Genomic DNA, 7,510 nt, shown 5'->3' on the forward strand with positions numbered 1-7,510 from the left:
ACAGTAATGTAGGTAGAGGCAGATACTTACTGAAAGATTCAACCACCCACTGTTATCTAAGCTACAAAATCACAGACAAAGACTAATAACATAAATACCAATAATAGCAGACTATACAACGCTACGGATACGATAATCTAAGACTAAAGCTTGGTCTCATCGCAAAAAGATCTCTATACCAAGGCAATAGGAGATAGCAAGTGGGAATAAAGATTAAGTATTTTTTATACTGCAGACTCCTACACGCGTAAGACAATAGTGAAGTGTCTGAGGAATGACCTAAGCAAGGAACGTCGTGACAGGGCAACCATGATGCATTAAATTTGACAAAAATCATCTTTTTTTTAGAATTGTCCAACCCGGATATGCCAGTCCTTAATCCTCCTACCTAAGTAAAATACCTAAATCAAATAAAATATATATAAGCAAGAAAACCCTTGCTTATGCAGAAATATCTCAACACATTTGTTGTCAAGGGAGGCTTGCAAAATAATTTAAATCAAACCTATTGTTATTACTTATTTATGTTGTTTATCAGAATATCATCTTGGTTTTCAACGTTATATTTACTTCATTTTACAAGAAAGTGCCGCAATAAAAATATTACTGCACATGTACGGGAGCTATGGTGATACGCTCGACCGTAACAATAGGAATATGCGAGATTTTTGTAGCATCATCTAGTTCTGTAATGTGGAGACCGCTACACACACAAGAAAGAGAAGACGAAATACCGTGGAAGCAAAATATAAGAAGGATAGCTTTTTGATTTAGAATCTAGAAATTAATCAGAATGTTGAAAGAAAACATCAATGCGAAGCAAAGAACAATTTCGATAAACACACCCATACCTCTCCACAGATATTTTAGAAATGAATTTGATCTTTCAATTGATTGCAACGAAAGATTTATGGAAGACTTCACCATCTGATAACTGTTTTAAATGACAAAACATTATTATTTTACACTCCCATTGTTATTTTACAACAATTGCAGGTTGCAGAAACTAATAAAACATTTAGAATTATTAAGTAACAGGTTCATTCGGCAATCATAATAATTAAATTAGCTGAAGTGAAACTTCTTCATCGGGGTTGGAAAAAAATTTAGTGTAACATTTTTCGCGTAACGCGTAACTGAAAAATGTTACACTACATTTTTTCCAACCCCGATAAAGAAGTTTCAGTTCAATAATAATATTACAATTAAATTAAAGCTGTAATAATCTTAGTAGTAATAAAGTAAAATGAAATAATTGTATTATTTGTATTCATGTCCATGATAATAAAAGCCTTTTGTTTAACTTTATTTAACCAGTTTCTATAAAGTTGCAGTAGATCATTTTTCGAAAAATAAGGTCTTTAAGAAGTTACACTTTTTACGTGTGTACTCTAGTACACGCACACATTTTTTTATAATCTAAAAGTAATTAATGAGTTATTTATAATCGCGAACGCAATCAAATTTCATAAACATTGTTATTATCAGCTACCAACTCAGATCAAATGTATTCTACAAACAGCTTCCGTTCATAAGTAAAATATCAATACTTGCAAAATATGTTATTCCAATGCTAATTGTATGTGGCATTAAGTGGCAAAGTAAACGTTTCTACTTGCTTCATTTACCCTTTACGCATGATAACGGTTCGGGTTGTTACAAGTTACACATCAGTGCCATCTATGTGCTTATTTGAATAAAGAAATATTTCACTTTACTTGAATTAAGCTAAACTGTACTTACAATTACATGAGACATGTACACGTTACACGCTACTACATTAAAGCGCTCTAATGGTTGCACCGATTTAAATTCTGTTTTTTTTTTCAATGCGTACAAATCATCACAACTAAGATATATTTTTTTACTGATTAAGTTAAAACGGTAACTGATACAAAGTTTTGTAATATATATAAAATACAATGAAATGATGCTTAGTAAAAGAGAACTATCCCAGAAAATCGAGCGATACGGTGTCATTACAAGCGGATGGTGGATAACGGAAGGCGATACTCGGTTGCCTGGAGCGTTGCGAGTGTCGGGACGCGATGGGATAATGGACGGGCGAAGTCCAATGTCCCGCACGAGAATAGAACGCGCGACTACACTTGCGACTTTCGACGTTCAACGATCATTTCATTTTGACGACAACTTGGGTGGAGCGAGTACTGACTCTATAGATGCTGCACAGCATGGGCAGGAGACAATTTTCTCACAACAAAAATATATCTTCTCCCACAGCTTTGTCAACTCTCAGAGCGTTGGCACACAAATGGAAATATGTAATATCCAAATTATATATGTGTAATAATAGACGGAGTAAATTTCTCCTATTCTCTGTTCCCGTGCTTTAGCGAATGGGCACGTTGATTATATCCCTTGAGGATATAATCTTATCTTAATATAATTTTGTTTCTGGCTTGTGCTAGCCCTGCTGGTTCCATACTCGCCGGCGACGGCGGAAAGTTGCCATACATTAATATTAGATGTTAATATTTTTAAAATTTAGTTTCCCACAAATTCGTTGGAGTGCAACTTCTAACTGCTATTCTACACAATATACCCCGACACACCGCGTCACGTCGCCTGCTCGTGCTCGGTCCAAAATTTGCGAAAACTACAAACAACAAAACAAACTTTACTTTATATTTATTTATTTGATCGGTTATTCAAAGTCAAAAATATCTTTATTCAAGTAGGCCCACAGGTGGCACTTTTGATGCGTACATTACATGATAAAAGTACACGGTAGCGAGATGATGGCGATAACCATATTCGTAAACTTAAAACTATGCCAACGAACCCCCAAACGCGTCCTGGTCTAACAAAAAGCCCACAACAAACTTAGCCGGATGTTTTTTTATCTATTCACAATCTCACATTGTCATTTAAAATTATTAAAAAGCAATCTGGTTAGGGCAATAATTCACACCTAAGCTTTTTTTTATCGATTACGTTTAATACAAACTTTGAACTTTTTAAGACACATCTCCAAGATGTCAATTGGTAGTTTATTGTAGAATTTATTTTGTTTAAATAATAAACTCGGTATACCCCACAATGGGGTAATGACTGGAGAATAACAGAAATAAGAAGGTTGAAGGAACACACGAGATCTGCAGTGTAAGCGTGTCGAGTGAGTAGGGGGCCGAAGTTCAACTACAAAGGTTCTTGGCAGCTCGCCAAACTACAAGTTTACCAACATAGTTTTAACTTTGAACGCTGTTGTTACAATTAGCTTTATTTAAAGAAACTAGCTCAACAAGGAGATACGACTCCCCCACCAGCACGGCTATCATGGCATAGCAGGACACAATCATCTCCCCGGGGAAAGGTTAAAAATTTATTTTCTCCCACAGCTTTATTAACTCTCAGAGCACTGGCGCACAAGTAGAAATAATATTCAAGTAATACATGTGTAACAATAAACGGAGGTAAACATCACCTATTTCATGTTCCCGTGCTTTAAATAAATAAATAAATATACTACGATAATAGACACGTCGCCATCTAGCCACAAAGTAAGCATAGCTAAACAGTCATGTTCATCACTGAAACATTTCCAGCTGTAGAAAGCGAACCCACGGACTTGGACTCAGAAAGCAGGGTCGCCGCCCACTGCGCCAATACGTCGTCGACTTTAGCAGGTGGACACGTTTTGAAACCCAGCATTGTGAGAAGCCCCTAATCATTGTGAGAAAAGACCCATGCTCTGTAATGAGTTGATACGATGATGTCTTGTCTTTAAGCCACATATACCCTTCCACGAGGAAAAACAAAAAAAATTGATAGGGGTACAACTGCCTGGAATAAAATTGTCGAGTAACCTGTCACAGGGTGCAGACTGCAGAGTAAGCTTCCAGTGTGTAAGGGGCGAAAAACAACCACAAAAGTTCATGGCAACTCGCCAAACTACAATCCAGGAAATATTTTGACGATAGTTTAAGCTTTGAGCTTTCGGAATAAATAATTTAATTTAAAAGAAGTAGCGGAGACTAGAGACTAGACGTGGGCGACTTTGAATGGCGAACTCGGAAGTTACAGCGTTCTATGACCAGCGACACAGAATTGAGAACATAAAGGAACCTCCACTTTGGTAGTGTTTCTCGAACAAACGGTTAGTAACTTCATACCATTTAGCAGTTGACAATAACTATTTTACCTCTTATGATCTAAACGTTTACCGTAAAATGAGAAATCGTTAGTGAGCTAGCATCATTCCGCGGGTGTGAAATAATTTACTGGTTTTGGACACAATGCACTGCATATAATAATGGCTGAATGATGATTCTGTATGTTCTTAATTCTGTGATATACATCATGGGAGATGTGCAGATCTAGATTTGAGTTACATAAGTGTAATAAAGAAATACCATAATAGAATCGTCCGTTCTAGTTTTATTTCTAAGTTTATTCTTCGTTCGCCACTGGCCTAGAATCCAAACACTAAGCTAAGGCTTAGCCGAGGTATCCCGAGGAGGTAGTTTATACAAATAAATAGTTATATTATTTAATAAACTTTGGAAAAACAAAATTATTTTTTAAGTGTTCAGAAACCCAACTAGTAAAGTGGAATACGTGACAGGCCGCTAAATTTCGGTATATTCTCGGCCATCTGGCAACAGAACGACAGCTGATTTTTGCGATTTGACCGAGGTTGAGTTTTGTAAGAAAATCACATAACTATAGCCCACACCGCGCGGCGCGTATAAATGCGCGCTTTTGGATTCGGATTCTTCCGGATTTCTTTCTTATTCGAATTAAATAAACAACTCAATTAATTAATACTAATTAACTACGCACAAACAAGATAATTACGTTAACGTCCATTGTTCCGAATGCACTTTACCCATCGCCCTTGCTTTGATAAGCAATGAAAAATATACTATCGCCATCCCTCGACAAGCTTAGTTTATCACTCCAGACAGCCCTTCCAGGCGTGTGATAAGATATCTTTTGACCTTCAGAAGATAAAAGGGCTGAAGTTCATGCTCACAACTTTGTATATCAATATTTACAATACAAAAACTTTGGCCTTTATCATTCAAAATGTATAAAACTGTCAACATAAAATAGCGACATCTCTACGTAACCTGAAAAAAGTCTGAATGCTACACCTCCCCGCCCTACTCTTATAAAATAGGAGCACCTTCAAATCAGGAGTAAAATACTCTGTGTTAGGCTGCATCAACACTAACAGTTTATTGGAAACGACAGTAGAGCAATTCCTTGTGTGATTTTGAGTGTGTTCTTTAAATAAACATATTATATAAGAACCCTGAGGGCATACTTTTGTAATACAAAAATCAAATGTCTAATCTGTTCCAGTAGTTTTTCACAAATGTGGTAACTTAGTAAAGAAAAGATGAATACAATTACTAATGCTATTTAGGAGCAGGTAGAAAGATCAATCAGCTACCTGGGAAACATGCTAAGCTTCTGGAGTGAGCTTGACTGGCTGGAGTGACCCACCGTGAGTGGCGGGGAGCTATGTACAACGGAAGGTTCCTGCAAACCAAGACATGACAGAGACAATCCCAGGAGGAGAAGAAGAAGGTGGAGATACATTCTCAAAAGTGTGCAAAGTTAACCAATCCACACTTGGCCAGGATGGTGGACTATGCCATAAACCTATGAACAAGCTTTACTGGACCTGTGACCTGCAGTAGGCCAGTTATAGATTGATAATGAGGATGAGAGAGACCGAAATCCAGACAAGCAGTACAATTATAAGCCCCCCCCCTTTTAAAACAATCAATGACATCATTATTATTGGTGGACATAAAATTACATGCAAATTAAGTATGTCTTACCTATTGTTTCAAATTTAACACCTAAGTTAAATGTTTATTTATACTAAACTAATAAATATTCATTAATCAATACATAAATTAATTTGTATAAATTGTTTACAGTGCAAGCAGACAAACAGCTTTCTATAAAGTCACTATTATTAACTAGCTGTCTGCTGTGGTGTTACCTGCAGTGAATAAGTTTATTGATTGCTTTGAAAGGGTGTTCACATCAATCTTATTGACAATATTCTGCATATTGCCAATAGTATTGCCTGTGTGTAGGATGTATTGGAGAATTTAAGTATGGGAAAAAAAGTTGGTAAAATTTATATAGTTAAATTAATGGCAGGGTGCGGGCAGCCTTAGGATGTACAGGAAAGGCAATATTCGAAAATATCCATGGGGCTGTAAAGTGTAAACCACTAATTGCAAAAGCCTGCCAATCCTGATTGGAGCAGTATTGTAAGTCTCTCTTTGCTCTCACAATAAAAAAGATGTCATAGAATAAATAATACGAAGTAATTTCCATTATGTAAGAACGTATTTATAATTTTTTAATATTTTAAAAACATAGTACTAAAAGATGGCAAAAAATTGTTGTCTTCCTTTGACTGTTATAATAAAGACCAACTTCTGTCTTATTAATTTTTTAGACAAAATGAAAAAGAAGAACAAACTAAAATTCCACTAGAAATGCTTTTTAATTACAAAATCGTGCAAGTTACACTGCCAATAAATGTCAATGTCATCTGATGGACCTCCTCTGATATGGGTCTTTTGTAACTACTTTCCATACTCCACAGCCTTGCTGCATGTTTATAACAACTCCCTGCACCTTGGTAAGATACTGCCTATCTCTTCAAGCAGTAAACGTTGTAAGAAAATTGATTTTTCAACAACATTACATTTATTCTGTAAAGTGGGTAGATTTGATGAATTCATACAACGCGCGCTTATAAGCTTTTTTCCGGATAATGAACGATCAATTCAACCATTTGATGTTCGTAGCGAAACGTAAGTTAATTTAATTATTTATTCAGCTCACAAAATAAGAGAATAAATCTAATTTTCATCAGTAAACATGGGGATGGAGGTTATAAAAGTAATTTTGTCATTGAAAGACACCCGCATTATTTTGCATAGTACTGAAAATTTAAAATAAAAAAGCGTTCACTTACCGCAGGTTAGTGTATGAGTCTTTGAAGTAAATATCACTTGTAAATTAGCACCGAATTTTAAATTAAACTTGATAAACACTGGCAGAACCTACAAATCTTCCGCAAACCTACTCTAACCAATCCGAACGTTTAGTGACGTACCACCTCACCAAGTGTTACCAAACGTCAAAATATAAATTACGATGTATCGATTTCCTCTCTAATTGTCAGTACCAATAAACCTCACAATGCAGGAAAAAGTGACGTTTAGACAACTGCGAAACAGATTGAATGGTTCTTTTATACGTTTTCAGAGTAGAACAGTAGTTATAAGTTTTGATGAGAACTTGAACAATGAAACTCCTTTCATGTTTCTTATCAGAGCAAATAACAGGAAATTGATAGAGTTTAGAATCAAGTATTAAAATTAAATTCCTTGTCTACATATTATTTAATGAATCTTTATTTTGTTTCAATTATAAAATAAGTATTGCTCAAGTGTTTTAATTTACATCAATAGCAATGAATTTACTACATATTTATGATTAAGGGCAGTTC

At 35.5% G+C, this 7,510-nt stretch overlaps 1 protein-coding gene across 1 annotated transcript in view; it reads right to left on the reverse strand.

Moving 5' to 3' along the window:
- Positions 1-7,105, reverse strand: part of LOC120637224 (long-chain-fatty-acid--CoA ligase 4) — a 67,028-nt gene extending 59,923 nt beyond the window's left edge. The window contains exon 1 of the mRNA XM_039908945.1: positions 6,974-7,105. The gene's annotated coding sequence lies outside the window, so the exon portion shown is untranslated. The remainder of the gene's footprint in view (positions 1-6,973) is intronic.
- Positions 7,106-7,510: the final 405 nt, after the last annotated feature.

Source organism: Pararge aegeria, chromosome 3 (assembly GCF_905163445.1).
Source record: "Pararge aegeria chromosome 3, ilParAegt1.1, whole genome shotgun sequence".
Classification (NCBI taxonomy): domain Eukaryota; kingdom Metazoa; phylum Arthropoda; class Insecta; order Lepidoptera; family Nymphalidae; genus Pararge; species Pararge aegeria.